General features: G+C 45.2%; 1 protein-coding gene across 4 annotated transcripts in view; it reads right to left on the bottom strand.

Moving 5' to 3' along the window:
• The window catches only part of src (v-src avian sarcoma (Schmidt-Ruppin A-2) viral oncogene homolog), a 30349-nt gene extending 10923 nt beyond the window's left edge, over nt 1-19426 (bottom strand). For 2 of the 4 annotated variants that reach the window (XM_037104896.1, XM_037104895.1), the window contains exon 1: nt 18692-19420. The gene's annotated coding sequence lies outside the window, so the exon portion shown is untranslated. Of the gene's footprint in view, nt 1-18691 lie in introns of all 4 variants that reach the window. The other 2 variants (XM_037104893.1, XM_037104897.1) reach the window with 2 other exon arrangements.
• Nucleotides 19427-20417: the final 991 nt, after the last annotated feature.

The raw sequence follows: 20417 nt of genomic DNA, 5'->3' as shown, positions 1-20417 counted from the left end.
AAAGTAAAAGGAGACTTCATTTGAATTTGATTTCAATACGCTGCTAAGGATGAAAGAGAACATAGTGCATCAAATAGACTTGCTTTATCAAGTAATTTGCCCAGAACGCATTCTCTGGAAAAATGTCTCTGACTGCTACAAGAGCAGATGCAGAAACCGGAGACAGGACGGAGACCGCTGCTGTAAACCCACCGAGACACACAGTGTCATGTAGACCACAGGAAGCAAAACTTCCCTACGGACAGCGGCGCAGCTGTTACTCCTCAGTTTCAAAACAGACATGAGATCCACCTCATCCCACTGCCACCAGCGGAGCGCATACACACAGCGGACATGTCACACATGCCTGCGTGAACATGTGTCCGACACAGATGCACAAACACAGACATGTTGCATCATGTAAGGGACGCCCGGACGATGTCTATTCATTTCTGACAATCGACACCTCAAAGAGCATCAGCCCACTCATACCACTGTCACATCCAAGGAAAAAAGATAGAAAAACACATGAAATCAAATGAATGCTATCAATTTAGTCATTAACAGAACATCTGAAAGTCACCATCTTTGTGTTGTGTTGACAATTAATTCATCAGTGTAACCTTCATCACTTAATATTATGATAATCTATTAATCATGTAGGCAAGTTAATAACACCAGCATGCTAATGTGCTCATGTGGCATTAACATGCTCATGTTTACTCTGTCATGTTTCTATGTTAAATTTGTATCCATCTGAGATCGACGACTGATCAACTAACAGACAATCCACCCTCGCTGTACATCTCCTCTCCACTCACTTTTGCGCATGCTTTGCACAGAAACACACAGAGAAACAGAGATGTTCTCTGGTATTACATCCCTCCTGTAAACCTGTCTGTTTTTATCTAGGTCTTCTTTTGCGGTTGTTGCTTGTAAATGCACCTGTTTGTTGCAAAGCTACCACATTGGTTTCGGTGACCTAGACAGTTAATGACAAGCTTCCTCCACACGCGGTTCCCCTGCTGTTGTGAGAACAGAATCAGAGGTAGGAGGTATGTTTTTTTTGGGCGATTGTATAAAAAGTACTGCTGCCATCTGATCATTTGATCAGTTTTACCCTGTAGCCAGTGATCATTTCAGGTGCTCCACATCGATCAGAACACTTCAACACCACTTGAATGCTGCTTTCATTTTTGTCACGTTGCTAATCAGTCAAGTGGTTTCAGATGAACTAAATCAGTGATGGGACCAGAGTGAACATCAGTGAGTCGTCAGATTAGTGTTAAACATCAGTGAGTTCCCACTAATGGACAGAATTTGAGATACTCAAAAAACAAAACAAAAACAGACCAAAGGGTCAGGAGGTCACTTCTGGATTGTTGTAGCTTCTCTCTGTATCTCTTCATTTTCTAAGCTTCCCCACCTCCTCCAGCTCTAACATCAGATTAGCGCAAGGGAATCATTACACTAAGCCAAGGATAACTTTGGGACCAAAGCTGGTGCTATCATGGACAGATATAGCCACAGGGGGTCCGCTAAGAAATGCTAATTCAAACACGAAAACACTGAGGTGGGGTGGCCTGGGAGCCCTTCTGATAAGCAGAGGAGGGTCAGAGTGCGCATGGGTAGCGTCAGGCTACTCATCCCCCTGCCTGCCTGTTTCTGTTTAGGAGGCCACGCATCTGTTGGATTTTACATCAGAGTCAGCCTTTGCCTGAGCCCGCTCTCATTCACGAGCACAGAGTCTAATCCCGAACATGAGACAAGCTACAAATTCACGGGCTCGCAGGCATGCTCGCAGTCAGAGCGACGCAGCGACATATGGTGGAAAAATGTGTGGCACAAAGAAGAGTGCCACAGTTTGCTAACCATTAGTGAAGCTTCTTGTTGGGTCACTCTGGATGCTTCCTAACTGCTCCAGCCGTGATCTCACAACAGTAAAAAGCAAACTGCTAGGAAAGGCGATGCAGAGACGAGGGTTTACTGGTGTGTTTTCAGTCGGATTAGGTGATTCCTTTGGATTTACAGTTTGCGAGTTCATTCAGAGGAGCAGCGATGCAGCTCGGGAATACATAACAGAAAAAAAAAAAAACAGACAGAAAGCGAGAGGCAGGGGGGAGTGTGTGAGGGGACGGGAGCATAAATGAGGGTCCTTTTTTTTTTTTGGTTGGCACCACGAACAGGCGAGATGGGGGAGGAAGTGCAGCGGGGTCAACGGGGGCCGGGCAGTCAATATCTCCCCCTGGGGGCACGTCTGCATAAATAGGGGGCTGCATCCGAGCGAGCGTGCCAGTGGGCGCAGGTTAACACACACAGACAGAGGAGAGCAGACACAAAGATGACGGGTGGCTCAGCGAGCTGCTCTTTGTGTGATCCGCGCTCTCCCCGAGCAGACTGGTGTCATGGTTAATAAGCCATTAGAGGCAGAGCGCTGCAGAGACGCCGCGTCTCTCATCTCCAGTCGGCGGATCTGTAAATGCCATCTCACACGGATGACGCTTTCAATTAAAGGATGTCGCCCTAATGAGCTCAGATGCTGCTTGATTAAATAAGACACTGCTTAATGAAGGTGGGCAATCTGGCCAAAAAAATATCACAGTCGATTTAATTGGAAGCGCGAGCCACAATCTCAGTTGCAATCTTTATTTCTTAAGTTCCAAATTTCCAGTAGACTTGAAATAGCCAATCAATGTCTCCAGTTTCCCCAATTAAAACAAAATATTGTATTAACGATGGTTCTTCTTTGTATTAAGAGCCTCATTAGCCAATTACACTAGCTACTGTATTGAGTGCTGCAGGGATGACATGATTTGTGGGCTAACCCGAAACTTAGCGTTGCTCTGGCTCCCTCCACAAAAAGCCTCTTGGTTTTTTCCAATTTGGAAATTTATTGCAACAACAACAATAAAAGCTCGGTGGCAAACACAAGTTGGTGATGCTCGCACATTTTGTTAGCAAGATATTAACACCACTTTTATGATCTGAGGAAGTTAACGTTAGGATAAACGAAACTACAATGCAGTCGTATGACGTCAATGTACCAACACTATTCAATAGACACTATAAATTGAGCATTAAACAAGCTGTAAAGTTAGAATCAGGACAGTTTATCTCTGTGACCTTGTTTAATGTCACTGAGAACCTCCGTAGTCTCATTCAGCCACTCGGGTATTGACTGACATATTTCATGTTGTGGAATAAAACATTAAAATATCTTGATGGTGCCGTGAGCGTTGTTGTCACTTTAGCCCGGTTCCCTTCTTCTCTTTGTCACCGCATGAACGCACAGCAGTAATCGGCAGACATGGCACCAAACAGGAGGACGTGTTCTCTGCTTGTTCGTGAGCAGGCAGGACCGCCTCATTCAAAAAACCCACCGACGAGTGGAAAAAAATACCAACTTCCCCTCCGTGTTGTAGGAATCACTTCAGTCATTCATCCAGTGGGGTCATGTGATGATCGGAGACAGAAGTGAGTGGACATGAATCTCTATGATTCCCCTAAAATGGAGCTTGTGGACGCCTACAACATGGATCACAATCTAAAATTGCTAAATAAGAGTGAATATTCTGTGCTGTCCATGTCACACAGCATCTGACCAAATTAAGAAGGGCCCATTTTAGCCACTTACAAATTTCATGGTTGAACAGAATTTGGTTCCTTTGGCCAACAGCGCCGTAATACTCCGAGTCTGACCCAGACTACAAACACACTGAAAAACTCCCGGAACACGAAACAGAGCATTAACAGAGTCTCCGGCCTTTCTTTTCACACTCAGTTCCCAACAGAGCCGTCTTTTGTCGGCACACAGCAGGCGGCATAAACAAGACACAGAAGTGGCCTGTGGCTTGCGGGCTGCCAGATCCTCGTGTGTTTTAGCTCTTGACAGCCAGCAGGAAATATGGAAATGAAGGAAGCCGGGAAGCCGAACAACGTCATGTTTTGTGGTGTATGTGTCTCTGTGTGTGTCATTGGTCGCTGATGATAACGGGAGTCTGATTGTGGTCGAGCAAGACCGAGGTACTGTAACAAGCACCTACAGTCTGAGAGGCAGAGCAGGATGAAAATCCCTCTGGCGAGGCGGGGGGTGTGGCTGGCTGGCTGGGTGGGGGGATTTGCTTAATTATGCATAAGATCTGACAATGAATTCCAAATCCTTCAAGTCTCCTGGGCTTTTGGTAAATGGGAATAGTCTTTTAATATTGCTGCTGGGGTTGTTTTCCCCCTTTACAGGAGGCTGTGTTCCCCAGTTTTGCATGCTTCTTTCATTTCATATGAAAAGAAAACAATTACAACCTCTGGATGATACCCTCTCATTGAAATAATAGAAAGGATGTGATGTCATTCTTCCATTAATAGACTTCATCGATGGAGTCTCTGTCATGACTCTGGTCCATTCACCCAAAACAGTTCAGGCTTTGTACTGAAGTCTACAGCGATCTGGTTCGTTTAATTAAAAAAAAAAAAAAAAAAAACCTTTTCATCTTTTTTTTCCAGAGGGATCAAATAGTCATGAACATCAAACTTGAACAAGCTTGCTTCAGATGTGCTGTATGCAGGCCTAATGAGAGATTTCCCACTACGAAGCTGAAGCAAACTCAAAGTAACACTGAGGGAGAATGTGAAACTCTGCTATGTGGAGTTGTGGCAAGTCAGGACCTGCGCGCTGCGACGACAGTTACAGTAGACCCCTCACTGCTGCCTCACAGCGCTCGCTGCTGTCGGCCTGTGGTTTAACACATGGACGGGGCAAGTTCTGACAATCTACCTTCGACAAATGTCTTTACGGCCTCAGGCGACAGGTTAAAGGTCAGATTCAAGCTTTCGCTGTCACACTATAATCACAAGAATGAAACTGTTGTTAACACTTTGTCACAGTGTAAATAACAATTGTTCCCGCGTAATGACAGGTCTTTCATTTCTCCTCGTTCATCTACGATGACGGATCACTGAGGGCGAGCAAAGAGGAATTAGTCTGCACTTTGGAGACATTTTGGAGTGGGATGAATACCTACAGAAGAAAATAATTAATATACTCTTCTGTCTTGTTCAATAAATCCCAACCTTAGAGCGACAAGGTTCTGTCTGACTTGTCTTTTTTCTATTACACAATGATGGATCTATGAGTCAAAAAAAAGTAAAGGATCTGTCTTCCAAGTTCGTGTCTAACTCGGCTTTTTAATGGTTACCTTATGCAGCCAATCGGTGCTCGGGATGTAAAATGAACAGCCAATCAGATTCCAGGAGAAATAAGATTTGACACCTCACAATTTTTTTTATCAGACAGTGACAGTAATACATGTGTCACCTATGTTGAGGGTCCTAATATCTTGTATCTTGTTGGAACGAAATTATAATTTTTACTGTTTGTTGCTGTGCTAGATGGCTAGCTTGCTGAAGTTAATAACCAGCTAATGCTAACTTTTGTTAACTTTTATTAGCTACTAACAGTTATGCCTGGTTGAAACTACCTGACAGATCATGTTATCCTCTGTACTGTATGCTTCTTCTGAGATACTTTAGCGCTGGCACAAAAAAGAAAAACAAGAGGTTCAGAAATTGTTAGTGTCTCAAAGCGAAAGAGGAACAACGTTGCATAGTTTGGCACGTGGGCTGGTCAGTCCTGGCATTAAAATGGCTAAATCCCCACAAAAAGAACAGGTAAGAGGTGCCAGCGAATAGCGATATTGTTTGGAGAACGTGCCATTTACAGTGTGTGGGTTGCTAGCTCGGACGCTGTTGTTGGGATTTTGAAAACAGTAACGTGCAGATAGCAGAAGGAAGAGGTGAATGCCGCCCTGCACCAGGCGCCCGTTGGCAGGCTTAAACCAACAGTTTAAACTCTCAGGTGTGTCAGAAAACCTCTTTCTGAATGACGTCAACCAAAGATTGCCTGGGGACCAACGTGTAATGTCTGTCAAGTCTCTTAGCCACATCATGGCAAGAACTTTCGATTCTATAATCGCTAAATCTGACAGAGTGACCATGTTTACAGACAAATATATTGTGCAGTTTGAACCTGGTAGCACTTTGACCCATTTAAAGATAAGAACAATGAAAACCAAAAGTTATAATATGCAGAAAATCTGAGACAAACTCAGTTAAATAAACACATAAATGAGTTTCTAGCTGGCTCGCTGGTGAAGATTTTGGTGATCTGCTGCTAAGTCTACCAACTGGGGTTGTGTCTGGGACTCAAAGCTACCGTGATTATTTTAGAGATGAAAGGAATAAAGACCAAAGTTTTAATATGCAGGGATCTGAGATGAGCTCTAGCTGCTGATGCTAACTCTATCATCCCTGTAATGGTCTGTTTATAAGTCGCAGACGAACGGTGACGACATTCAGAGGCTGTAAATGTGGAAGTAAACTTGGGGGATTGGAAAAAAAAAAAACCCCACAGCTGGATGATATGATTCTGAATGTGTCCATTGTACAGGACGTGTCCCTTGGAGTAGAACAGAGGCATATTAAATTTAAATCTCTGTCGGCCTCCTCTGCAAGTCCTCTTAAGCGAGCTGAGTGAACAACAGGTGCCAGACTGCGGGGAGATATCATCATGTTTTTAGTGCATTTGCATAAGCAGACATCAAACGTTTAAAGTGGTGTGTGTGCGTGTGTGTGTACCGGACAGCATGAACCCGAGCGGCTGGATGGACAGGCTGTTCTCAGTCAAAATCAGAGCAGCGCAAACAAACTCACTCTTGACCGACTACGACCTCATTACAAAGGGGGTTTTTTTTCCACCTGACAGGAGTGCAGCGCAAATCACAGCTCCAAAGAAAAAAAAATTTTTTCATTCTTTTTGTTCTTTTTAGAGCATTTGTCTCGTCAAAATTCTGAATGGAACAACTGATAGAGTTCAGCGGACAGGAAGTACGTGTGTGAGTGTATGCGATATGTCAGCCCGGAGGATGTATTCTTTCATCTCACTGCTCTTTATGTAATTACTATTGGGGGGGGGGGGAGTGGGGAGGCTTTGGCTCCTGCGTCACCGGCCACCAATCGTCGCATAATCCAGCCCTGCTTGTTCTGTCCAGATTATCAACATCTATTCCCTAATCTTATTCATCAAACGCAGTGATGACATTCCATCTGGGGCCTGCGATCAGCATGGGTGTAGCAATAACAGGACAGGGTAGACCGGTCCAACCATGACTGGTACTACCGCTGCTTCTGCTGCTGCTGCTGCTGCTGCCCTCGAGCGCTTCTCTTATCCTGCCCCAACAAATCCATCTGCTGTGGGGGGAAAAATAAAAGAAGAGCAAACCCAGAGCAGTTTCACACAGGTTGATCAAGTACGTTTATGCTCACTGTGTACCACAACAGGTGGGACGTTTCCTGGTTCTGAACAAACGCTGGTTGTAGTCGCATGTCATCTCGTTTCTCTTCTCTTTCAGCAAACATGAATAGAGGAAATGGCCGCTGGGATGTGTTTGCACACCGGCGCTAACCCCCGCACAGGTTTCAGCGTCCATCCACGCTTCCCATTTGCTCAACCATCAGGTTGATCATTACACAGAGCTAAGATGAAGTAACGCAGCGGAGAGAGTGTGTCATAAAGCTCCGGGCAATTCACCCTCTTTTGTACTGTAAGTACACAGCGAATCAAACTGTGAACCACTCGGAGCCCAGAAAGCTCCCCCGTGTTCGGAGGCCTGAAGGTAAACACACGCCCCCGATGGCAGGACTTCGCTGAGTCCTGGATAAAGTGTGTGTACCGATCCCCCCTTGTGCTCCCGGCACGGACAGACACAGGGATGGGGAGGTGGTGGAGTCAATATTTACCACTCCACGCACACACACACAGCCCGGCCGTTGCCATGGAGGCGATTCCAAGCATTCCACAAACCAACAAACTGCACAGATGTAGGATAGTTGCACACAGACTCTTCTGGGCCAAAACACTCAAGAGAAGGCTGCAGGCCTATCTGATGAAGGAAAAAAGAAAAAAGGCAAGATTGGCCGAGGCTCCGTCTTTCTAAATTATGTGGGATGTCTGTCACTTCCTGAAAACATTTGGGAGAGACGGGGGGGGTGTTTAGATAAAAAGTGACACAGAAACAGAGAGAAGGTGAGATCTGCTCAAGGAATTCTTTCCATTGCAATGTTTTCCATTATACCACAGGAAGATTCCCATAAAAACATCATGTTTACCCATTTTTCCCAGCCTCTCAGGAGCCTGCAGTGCCTCGGCTTCTATAATAGGATCAGAGGCTGTGAGTCCTTATCCCTTTCACTATGTGCTTCTGTATGTGTGTGTGTGTGTGTGTGTGTGTGTGCATTTCTCACCACTGGTATACTTTTTTTTTCCCTCTTTTGCCAAAAAAGCAACCTACAGCGTGTTCAGATCACCGTCTGTTTGCCAAATGCCACAGCAATCGTGACCTTAAAAATCATATGACATTTCCGGGCTCGTAGCAGCTGGCCGCTCTGTCTTAAACCCCGTGCTTACAGAGTATTTTTTTGTGTGTGTGTGTGTGTGTGTGTGTGTGTCCACTTCCAAACAACAAACACTGCTGGCACCAAGTGCAGGTTCATGGATTTTCTGTTATCCCTTGTTCCTAATCTGAGTATGACACACATCAAATTATTTGGGGATTGAGGCTCAGTAAGAAAATATCTGGGCCATTTTAGATGAGGTGATGTCTTGGCCTTCGCACAAGAAAGCAGTGAAGGGTGGAACCCACTGAAACATGACTGTTAAAGGGACAGTTCAGCATTTTTGGGGAAACTAAGCCCTTTGCTTTCCTGCTGCAAGTTCAGATGAGAAGATCAATTCCACTTTCATGCCTGTATGCTAAACTTGAAACCAAGGCCAACAGGTTTAGCTTAGCTTAGCATAAAGACTGGAAACAGACGAACATCCAGCCTGACTGTGCACCAAAATATGCCCTCCAGCGTCTGTAACAAAATGTTACATCTTGTTTATTTAATCTGTTCAAAGACTAGAATATATGGTTCTATGTGGGGTTTAGTGCTGGACTATTTCTTGGCCAGAGGCGGTGGCTCGGGCACGTTGTTGTTTTAACACTCTGCTTTTCATGTTAATGAAACAAAAAGCGAAACAAAACATGGAATAAATACATGTTAATTAGCGAGCTTCAGAGGTGTTGACTAGCTCCCCCCCCCCCCGCCCGTTTCTAGTTTGTATGCTAAGCTAAGCTAATAGTCTGCTTACTGTAGCACCAAAATATTCCACCCAGCACCTTTAAAACATCTGATATCTTTTTGGTTTTATCTGCGATGAATAAAACAAAACATGATATGTAACATAACATTCGTGGCTAAGAGCAGTGACTTGTGGCATTTGTATGTTTTACTGATTAACAAAAAGAAATAACCAGGATATGGAATAAATAAATGTTAGTTTTAAATTAGTGAGCTTAAGAGGTAATGAAAGGTGCATTTTGTTACCGTCAGAGGAAGCTAGGCTAGCTTTTTTCCCACCTGTTTACAGTCTTTATGCTAAGCTAAGCTAACAGGCAGCTAATTGTAGCACCAACATATGCCCTCCAACACTAAAAAGCAATCCGAGCTGCTTATATACTGTAAATCCCAACAATGTGGGCCGGTGGGCCAAAGTTGGCCTGTTATAAAGGTCCAATTTGGCCCTCCAGACGTTTCCAGCAAGGAAATGAATAAATAAAAAGTGATCACAGAGGAATAATTCATCAGTCAGTAAAGGAAATTGAGATCCTGGTAACATTTTGCATCTTAACAATACATTCAAACTGAAACTGAGGCAGACATGTCATACACAAATTTCTCCCGGAAAATCCAGCGCTCAAACCAGTCGGCTCACATGACACCCATCTGTCATACAGTACAAAGCCTGGGCGTACCTGTGAGTGTGTGAGTCCTCACACACACACACACACACACACACACACACACACACACACACACACACACACACACACACACACAGACCGTGGTTGTCTGATCACACATCCCACAATCACTTCTGATGAATCAACATAATCTAAGTGCTCCAGTTTGTAGTGTTCCGCTTTGAAACACTCACCTATGAGTCTCCTGAAACCTTTCAGCTGTTTCCCTCGTACAGTACATGACTACTTCACCTGTTTTTTTAACAGAGACCTGAGTCTAACTGTCCTAGACTGGGTGTGACGGGCCTCGGTTAGACGAGACAGGCAGAGGACATTACTGTAATTTCCCCCGCTGAGCTCATCAGGTTTCGTTGCAAAACAGCAAATAAATTCCAGCACATTAACCAGCAGTTACCGTTTCACAATTAAAAGACGTTACAGTTCCATGTCTGCACGGTCGACCTAGCATCACGTAGAATGGAACGTTAAACCAATTGGGAGCAAACGAATGTCATGTTTGAACACATGCTTCGTTTTATGGCCCAGGGTCTCTCAGCTGTTCCGTCGTCACTGAAGACAGCAGCAGCAGGCATCCCTCCTGCTGAAATCTGTGAGATCTGAGGCATCTGAGGCATGCACAGTGCAGTGGCTGCTGTGACGGGACCCGAGGGTGCTCACAGTATTGTGTTGACAGTGTGAGAAGTCATGTATTGTTCCTCCCTGGAGTATTAAATACCGAGAATAAGCAGAATACTTTGCGACTGCATCGGCGATAATGGCTGGGCCGTCGTCCAGGTTGTGTTGCTTTTGGGCTTCAACCGACATCCCTTCCTCTCCGCGCCATTGCTCTCATCTAAATATGGTCATTATGTGAACTGAGACTGATGAGCTGTGGTCATGTGTTCAAACCAGAAGCGGAGAGGAGAGCGAGAGAGTGGGAGCGAGATGGAGGGCGGGAGGAAGGGAGAAGGAAAAGATAATCCTCAAGGGCTTTGGCTTTCTTTATTTCAACCCCAAGTCTTACTCCCTCACACTTGGTCTATCCCCCTCCTGCGCACTCTTTCTCTCCCCCATCATTTCTCCAATCCTTTCAGGAGATTTCCAGTGGGAACTGGTGGAAAAAAAGGATTCCAGTTCCTCGGATGTGTCAGCCATATGTCACGCGAGGAAGGGGAAAAAAAAACATCCTCTCTCTCTCAAAAAAAAAAAAAAGCGATGGAGAAATGCAGCCTCTCGTAATAAAAACACAACAAAAGACGGCAGTGACGCAGCATCGAAACGCACTTCGGATCTCCTGCATTATCATACGGGGCTCATGTTTTGATGCTATACGTCGCCGGCAGTGAACTCGAGCGCTGTGGTAGCGAACCCTTACATTCACAACCCTCTCATCACATTTCAAAGAGGCAGCATTTGATCTGCTCCAGTCCACAGAGACTCCCATGTGCCTCATGCTTCAGTAACTAAGGGCTCTCACCGTTTAACTTCTCATCTGCACAGCAAGGCAGCGAGAGAAATCCCTGCAGCCCAGACATCTAAGGCCTAACCTACGGAGGAATATACACTGAGTGTATAAACACAGAGAGGAGCAGTTCTTCTAATCAAATAAAATAGCACTAAACACAACCCTGTGAACACGTTCAAATAAGAGAAAGTGAGCCAGGTGCTGCTCGCTTGCGCCTGCGTGTGATGGTGGCATTCCCGGGTTTTGTTGCAGCAGTGCGACGGGGCCCAGTCACGGTTGAGGAATGCAGAGCCAAGGAACAGACGAGTTTCAACTCCTCTCCGGCTCGCACAGCCCAAAGCAGGAATGCGCGAGGGAGCAGGTAGAGACACCGTCCGCCGGGGGATGTTGAGATGCCAGGGCTGCCCCCGAGCCACGCACGCCACCCCACCCACCCACCCACCAACCCAGCACATTCCCCTCAAACGTCTGTCAGGGAAAGGAACAAGCAACGTCGAGCAGCCACGTCGTAAAAACAAGAATGCAAGTCAAGGTCGCGACACACGTTGTTTTTTTTTTTTTTTTGTTCATCCCGCCATGAAAAGGCTGTGACCCAGATTGTGCTCATTGTCAACACAAAATTAAATGCATGCCGCGACTGATCACCAGCTGAGTATCTCTGTTGTTTTCCCCGAGAACATTTCTATTATCATCACTTGTACATATATATTCTTGAACAAAAACAGAGGTCGTCTTCGCCGAAAAAACAGAATATCCCAAGCGTGGAGAGTTTTGGACCTTCACAACTCTTTAAGAGCAGGGGAACAGCACCGGCTCTGTGTTTATGTGCAGATGCTGGAGTATAAATAAAGCATGCTGCATCAACATTTCTATCACTGCTTTGGCTGAATTCAAACCGAAAAAACACGACACAAAGATCCCAGTATGGGCGCCGTGCTTCCTTGGAGATAGACAAATAAGAGCAGCAGAATAAATCAGAGACACCCACCAGGGTTCGCCATTAAAATTTCAGAATGTACCCATGTCACGCTTCATCATCAAAACATAACTGCTCCCAGCCATGACATTTACATAACAGATTGGAGGACGAGACCCCCGACACAGGAGTGATTTCCTCCATCTCTTTTAAACCACCCCTTTGTTCACAAGGCCTTGATTTCAATATTCAAATGCATCTCAGTGGGGCGGTGAGGCGGCGAACAACACGCAGGCAATCAGAGGAGAGAGCCGGTGGTGCGGTTGGAGCTTTATGTAAGGGACAGAAGGGTGGGTCCACCTCACTGTTCTGTATCTCATCCAGACTCACGGCAGGTCAGACGGGGGTGACACCAGAGGTCAGAGCCCAGGGAAAACACATCCTGCGCTTCCTACAACCTCCGCCAGCGATTACATCAGTGACAGGTCACTGGTACAGAGTGGACTGATGATATCACAGCCAGCAATAATGCCACATGTAAAAGAACAGAGCTCCTGAGACAACATGTACGTCAAATAGGTGATATATCATGAGGGAAAATGATGGAATAAATAAGAATGTTCCTGTCGAGAGCAAAAATATATATCTGTTCGCTTGTTCAGCCAACGTCAAGGATTTAACAGCCAAAGGAATGAACGTCCCCGTCACCAGGATGAAATGTTGGCAGGTATCGTCACAGTGGTATGCGTCACAGGCTACGTACAGTACTGACATTTCCACAAAATGTGTTGCATCACGTTCACATCACATGTTTATTATCCAACTCTCACATCAGGAGATGAAGACGATGGTGACGGAGTTACAAGCCAGCGACGGCCGTTCAAGTCTGCGTTTCATTTCACCGACATTTGTGAGTGTGAAACCATTAGAGAGTGTCCCAGAGGGACCATCACGTTCCAGCATTTGTAAATACGACATTGTGTGATGTGTTTAAGGACACCTAGGGACGATTTCCAGTCATTTCTGTGGTGGAAAAAACAGGTATAATGAACCAAACCTAACGCTCCTAACCCTAAGTGGATTTTGTGCCTTAATCTATTCAGATCATAAGAAAAAAAACACATATCTGGGGTTTGCAGAAACATGCTTATCTGACATTTATTCTGGCGATGGGGTTGAAATTAAAGAAGGCCTGAAAGCAACAATTCAAAACAGAACTTCAGACAACAAGTCCTGCTGAATTCTTGCTCCACCACAGGCTGTAAAGTCAAATTTGAAACCGAGAAATGGCAGCACTTGGCAAAGTAATCACTGAGTCACTGGCATTATTCAGCAAACCTCCCACATATATGTAACGGCCATTCTGATATGAAAACATCACTTACTGCACCTTTAATGTTGATGGAAGACCATGAACCTCAACTATTTGCACACATCAAGCATGTAAGGCTTCAACTAACATCATTTTCTCATTTGCTCTGCTTTCAAACATGTCTCAAATCAAACTTGTGTCTTTTCAAATTGTTTTTCTTGTCCAACATGTCCAAGATAAAACAAAAATCCTCAGTCTACTGTCACATGAGACAGAGAAACGGAGAAACTCCTCAGAATATAGAAGTTGTAACTTCATCATGTTTGACACTTACCAAATTGATTTTTGGCTGATTGAGCGAGAAGCTCTGATCAGGATTTTGTAAATTGACCAAAATTTCTGTTTATTCTCTTTATGCTTCCCACTGCGTCACATGACTCAGTGAGAGGATCTGAAATCATGCGGCGAACTCACATCCCTGAACACGTATTGTGAGAAGGAAATTCCACGCAAATATGTTCCTGTTATCTGGTTTGGGTCTGATTATGAGATCCAGCCCGGGGCAGACGTTCAGTCCGTCAGAGTCGAAACATCTCTGCAAAGTACAAGATCTGAATATAAACTCTCATGTCAACTCAACCGCGGTGATTCTCAGAGGATGGACAGCCTCACGTTTTAAGAGGGTGGTGGTGGTGGTGGTGGGGGAGAGAGCAGCATGTGCTCTTCCCAGCATCTCATCATCCTGACCAGGCTCGCACAGCTGCGCCTACACAAAGCCACACATAGAGGCATCTTTCTAAATGCCAAAGACGCTTTTCCTGTCACAAGAAATGCATGCGGAGCGATGGGAATGAGGGTGTGAGGGGCGACCGCTTTTCCACACAGGCAACAGTGGGCGGATTGAGTGGAGATGCGTGGCCTGTGTCACCCTGGCCCGTTCCCAGAGCAGAGGGACAGGAAGTGGCCGGGGATCCTGGGAGGATTACAAGCCCTCCTCTGTTTCGCTGTATCAAACCACTATCAGATACTTCATTCAAATGGCCGGCGAGCACAAGCCCGCCGCTGACAGAGAGCTTGGAGGGATATGTCGGAGCGCTGCACTTCTGCATCCTTATCATTCAGCTGCCTTCACTGGGAGTAACGGCGCTGTGGCTTTGTGGTTTCGTGTTTGAACAGCATACTTCTCTCCTCACTCAGTGAGTGAAACAACACAGCTTGAGCTACAGCTGAACATGGCATGTACGTGCAAAGCACACTCTGGGCGACGGGTGGACGATCTGGCTAAAATAAAGGATCAAGATCTGTTGAAATGCAGTCAGGATCCACCATCATCGTTTTATCAACCGATATTCTTATCGACACAGATTAGAAACGTAAAAACACTTTTTTTTTGCAATGATCCCTCAATTGTAGTGATCGAACACGCACAAAGATACGTACATAACGGAAGACAGATGTTTTACAATTTTAACAGTAAAACTAAATCAGTGCACAGTTTTTTAAAAAATGAGTCCTCTGGCTCTGATGCTGCAGTCTCTTTCTCTCTCTGTCTGTCTGAAGTCAACACCCTGGGGTGTCACTCAGTGCCCCGCCTACAGCTGCTTTATACTTCCTCTAAAGGAAGTAGCAGAAAAGGGAAATACTCAAGTAAAGTACCTCCAAATATGTAGAGTACTTGAATAAATTTCAATCACCGGTTATCCCAAATTTTGACACAAATACTGAATTGTTACTGCTAATGCTTGACAGTTTCAAATTTCGGTTATCTGTCACTCTGATTACTGATAATCGGGTGTCGGCCCTGAATAAAAAAACATGTCAGCTAATCCCCAATCTCAAAATAATAAGAGATGATAGTAGATTTATCAGTTAAAGTAATTCTTAAAAGGAAAAATATGATTCATAAATCCAATTTCAGCTTCTTTAATGTGGATATTTTCTGGGTTCTGTCCTGCTCTGTGACAAGTATACTGAATATTTGCAGGTTAATGACATCTGATGACGTCAGCTCAGGCTTTAAGAAACACTGACATTATCCAAACTAACCTGACGATTAACAGACAAACAAAGAAATCAATTAATCGACAACAAAAGCAGTCAAGATATAGACTTTATTTGAAAGCCACACAGTCCCTAAAATTATCACGATCGAAATCCTCGACAGATCGCACACCCTCACTTTAAGTTGGTGGCTGGCAGAGTGTAAAGGAAAACAACAAAACTAGGCCAGTGACACATAAAGCCCATACAGAGAGAGAGAGAGAGACACATAAAGCCCGACAGGACGGGAAGAGGACGTGAGACGGGCAGAGAGAAAGAGAGAAAGTGGGAACAGAACAGGTGGCACCGGCATTCCCATGCTCAGCCGCGTGCCCTTGAAAGTAGCCGGGCACTAATTAGCACTAAATCTGGGCCAGAGCGACAGAAGTTTAGTTTCTGCCACATGAAAAATTCAAAGGCCTTTGTCAGCGGGACGCCATCACGAAAGTCTCATGCCCTCCTTTTTCGTCTATACAATCTCTCTCTCTCTCTCTCTCTCTCTCTCTCTCTCAATTGCACATCTCCCTGGCAGACTGACGAGGGGTTACTGCTGGCATTAGACGAGTGTTTTGTTTGTTAAGCGCTCCGAAAGCCAAAAGGGAATAGTGTGTTGATTCAACAAAGAGGAGGCACACAATCGCTACGACTAGAGCTGGGGCTCTTTTCGTAGTCGTAGCGATTGCTTGCCTCCTCAGTACAGTCGTCCTCCGTCCAATTTGTGTTTCTTTACTCTTTATCTGTTCCTCCGGCCAGTAGGCGAGTGCCTCTTTATAGTATCACAAACATTTACAATATGCCCTCGCTGCTCGGCCCCAATTAATCCTCATCTGACCTAAAGGAAAGTGGGCCACTCACTAGATCAAATGATGAACTCAGCAAACCTCCAGCTCCACTGGAGTCTGCTCCGATGCAACCGCTCAGTGCGGCTAAACGCAGAGGCAAATGTACACATCACGATCAAAAAAAAAACGCTTGGGAACGAGTCTCTCCGTGGACCGCTTCTAAACGCTTCCCCTCCGTCTGAATAGGTGCACAAAGGCAATCCTGAGAGTGGAAGCGACTTGTCTTAAAGCGGGGGCCGATCCTCCAGGGGGCCGGATAGCTGCCGGAACAAGCGGCTCATTGATGCCGGGCTCAGTGTATCACCCTGACAGACAGACCACTCCAGTATGAGGGGAGGAGGGAACAAAGGGGCCCGTCCACAGCCACGTTGCCAATTAGCAGGAATTTTTGCGGGGCCTCGAGAGCCACTTTCCACCAATCTCGTCGGAGCTGACATAAACATCTACGGCTTTTCACTGCAGGGCATTCATGGGATTCCAAGGAGCATTAGGTCCCCTCTGTGGAGCCTGAAATCTGGCAGTTAGGGAAACAAGTACAATGGGGCATCTCGTACCACTTTGAGAAACACCTCTGACTCGCCGGTCGGCTTGCAGAAAGCGACGGGTGAAAAACTGGCAACACTTTGTTTCGGCTTTGCAGCTGGAGAGAGCGCTCACCGTGTATCTACGTGTGACCATGTTGGACTGAGAGGAATGTGTGATAACCAAAAAACAAAACAAAAACACAGTGAGCAAAAGTGGGCGTCATGCACGTCACAGGGCTTCACCCCCAGTTTGCATGTCATTGGCCCAATACAAGATCTGAGGATATTGAATCCATTGGATATAATGTGGGTTTTTTTTTTTTTGCCTGCCTGCTGCCAAACATCCCTAATTCCTTCAGGAAAAAATACAAGCAAAATCTGTGTGGGATTAGCTTAATGCAACAGCAAATTTATTTTATTAAAAAAAAAATGATTGATGCCACACTGAGATTCAGATTTCAGAGAGGATTACACGAGAGAGAGAGAGAGAGGGGAAAAAAAAAACAAAAAAACAAGCTGGAATCCACAACGCAAAAAATATTGAAGGTTTACAGGCAGATCAACGACGAAACTCTGCAACAGTGGCTCAGCAGGTTCCCGAGCATGTGTGAGTCAAGAAGAAAAGCAGAAGTTGCAGGTCGACTGTGGTGATTTCAAGTGTGTCACGGCACGGCGTCTCGCTCAGGTTGATCTTTTACGTTGTCTGAGAGTAAATCTGGTCTGAAGCAGGTTTAATTTTCTAGATGGATGACGAGCGAGAGTGAGCGGAGCTGTGTGGTTCTGCCTGGATCAGCTGTCTGGCCTGGTGTGTACAGTGTATACAGGCTAATGAACGGCCTCGGTGTTAGCACACAAACAGCACAGACTGAATCCATACGGACTCCAGACTATACAACCCTCTGACATCCACGCACACCTAGTCTTTTTTTTCTTCTATTATTAGTTACCACCACATTAGAGTCGATATCTGGGCCTTTGAGTCATGCTGAGTGGGAGAGACTAATCCTAAACATATGACAGCCGTGTCTTTAAAAGTGTGTGGGATCCCTGGGAAAGGAGGATCTGTGGCTTTTTTTTTTTTTTTTTGGAGTGAACAAGCAAAAAGATAGAGAGATATACGACTCTGATTTTCTCTCTTGCGCATAAAAACAGCCTGACTACAGCAGGTAGCCCCATAAAAAACTCTCACTGCAGAGCTACCAGGGGTGGGCTGCCAGCTTCCAGCCCAGGAGCCATTTCTCTTTACAAAAAAAAAACAAAACAAGGATGTACACAGAGTGATCAGCTGCAGACTGTGGAGTTTGCAGCCTTAAAATCAAAAGGCTGCAGCTGGGAATCTTACAGGAGCTCCAGTGAGTCACCCAGTACAGCAACTGTCAAGACTAGCTGCAACCAGTGACTCTGGTGAGATTACAAAGTGGTGTGTGTGTGTGTGTGTGTGTGTGGGGGGGGGGGGGGTTACATTACAGTGTGACCTCCATCTGCTGATCACTGTTCACCAAAAGTGCAAATCGGGCAGATACCTCACAGAGAGCAGGTGAAATTTAGGTCATACAGATGTGAGGATGTGGGTGAAGGAAGCTGTGTGTCCCTCTACACCTCCCTCCCCTCCCCTCCCTGTAAACAACATAGTAATCTGCGGCACAGTTGACATCACCCCCCCCAACCCCATTCATTTTTAATTAACCCCTGTCTGTCTGTCTGTCTGTCTGTCTGTCTGTCTGTCTGTCATTTACTGAAGTCACTCGCACTGAAATAACAAGTTCAGCCGACTCACCCCCCTCCTCGGACGCGCAGGCTTCTGGAGATTTTGGCGTCGTCGCTCTTCTGCCGATCAGACAGGCGGATTTCGCATCAAACCATTAATGAACTGATTAGAGGAAACCAAATGCTCGCAGATCCTAAAATCGGGGCTTTGGATGAGCAGCAGCAGCAGCAGCAGCAGCAGCAGAGACGGTCGGTGCCAAAACGAGCGACAGACAGGCGGTGAGAGATCCCATTCAGCTGGAGGGGCGGCCCGGTGAGGTCATGACGGGGAAGGACTCCGGAGCTAAGAAAACATCTTTGATTAGAGCTTCGGTGTAAAGCAGGACGAGCCCCGGGTGACTATTACGCATGCGAATCTGTCTTTACGCGCGGCGGCAGCTCGACAGTCAGCTCCTGCGCCCGAACACCGAATCATGACCAAAACACACTGGGATGAGATATTAGAGGCAGCGAGGGGGGGCGGAGCCTGCAGCCGACTGTCAGAGCTCTGATTGGTCGGACTGGATTGTGCTGTGCACGATACCAAGCTCTGATTTTAGCTGAATGGCGTTTCATTGAAGTCCCTCCTTACCTGAGAGTGCAGGTCCAAACCTGGCCCCAATGTACAGGTATTTACAGGGGAGCTGGGAGGTGAGCACTTAAAGGCGCAGTCCGTAGAATTTGGGAAGGCATTTTGTTTTGTATAATCCTAAACAAACTGAATAAACAAACTGACCTTAAAGGAAAACACAACTTTCAAACTGATAACTGTTTTATATCTGGCGGACCCTGCCACCTTTCTAGCTTCGATCAGTGTTCTGTTGCGAGTATTTTCATCTGAGAACAGCTTGTTTATCCAGTTATGGGAGTAGTGTTACCTCATTAACATTGTTAATTTTAAAATTCCGACTTTGGGTGTCCCTTTACATAACAAGGGGACGGACAGGAGAATTTGTGACGGTGTGGAAACCTGTGGTGGAATTCTTTGGTGGTCATTTTGAAATTGCTGCGTTGCTGAGTGTGTCTCCATTTTCTTTTCAATTATCTGTTTTTCTTTGTATCTTTTTATCAGTGATATCAAGAACATGGATGTTAGGTGTATTTTCCTTTAATTGTGAAGTCCTGGCTGTATATTATTGTATTGTCCAATTCAGTTATTGTCATTGTATATAGATGTAAATCAATAAAAACACTGGTGAAAAACAAAGTGCCCCTTTAAGTAAGAGGAGAGATGTGATGTTTCTTCACTCACGTTAACAGCAGTAAATGATGATCCAGGGCGCAAAATCCATCACACAGGCATCACTCCACCAACTCAGCCTGTCGATAATGTACGCTGACAGTTGTGTCATTAACAAGATATGGTTATAATCTCTAAAAATTAACATAGTGTGTTCTTTTTTCCAAATACACAACAATTCAGAATCTTGAAATGTGTGTAGTGGAGTAAAAAAGTACCATATAATGTTGGTTTTCAGAACGTAGTGGAGTAGAAGTGTAAAATTTAACTATAAATACCTCAAAACTCCACTAATTCTACATATTAAAGTGTGTTTAAAGGTGTTGTGGAGAACTACTGCATTAGAGATTTTAAAAATTTTTTTGCTTCCAGTGATGTTGCTCAGCGGCTCAGAGTTGCATTGTGGGTAAAAAAGAAGTTTGAAAACAAATGATCCAAAACAATACTTATTGACTTTTTTGTGTCATGCATTTTCTTACTTTTTTTTTTTTTTTTTTTTTTAAACCTGGCACCTACA

This window comes from Acanthopagrus latus, chromosome 7, assembly GCF_904848185.1.
Source record: "Acanthopagrus latus isolate v.2019 chromosome 7, fAcaLat1.1, whole genome shotgun sequence".
NCBI lineage: Eukaryota > Metazoa > Chordata > Actinopteri > Spariformes > Sparidae > Acanthopagrus > Acanthopagrus latus.
The sequence above is the reverse complement of the archived record's forward strand: the minus strand, read 5'-3'. Positions and strand labels throughout refer to the sequence as shown.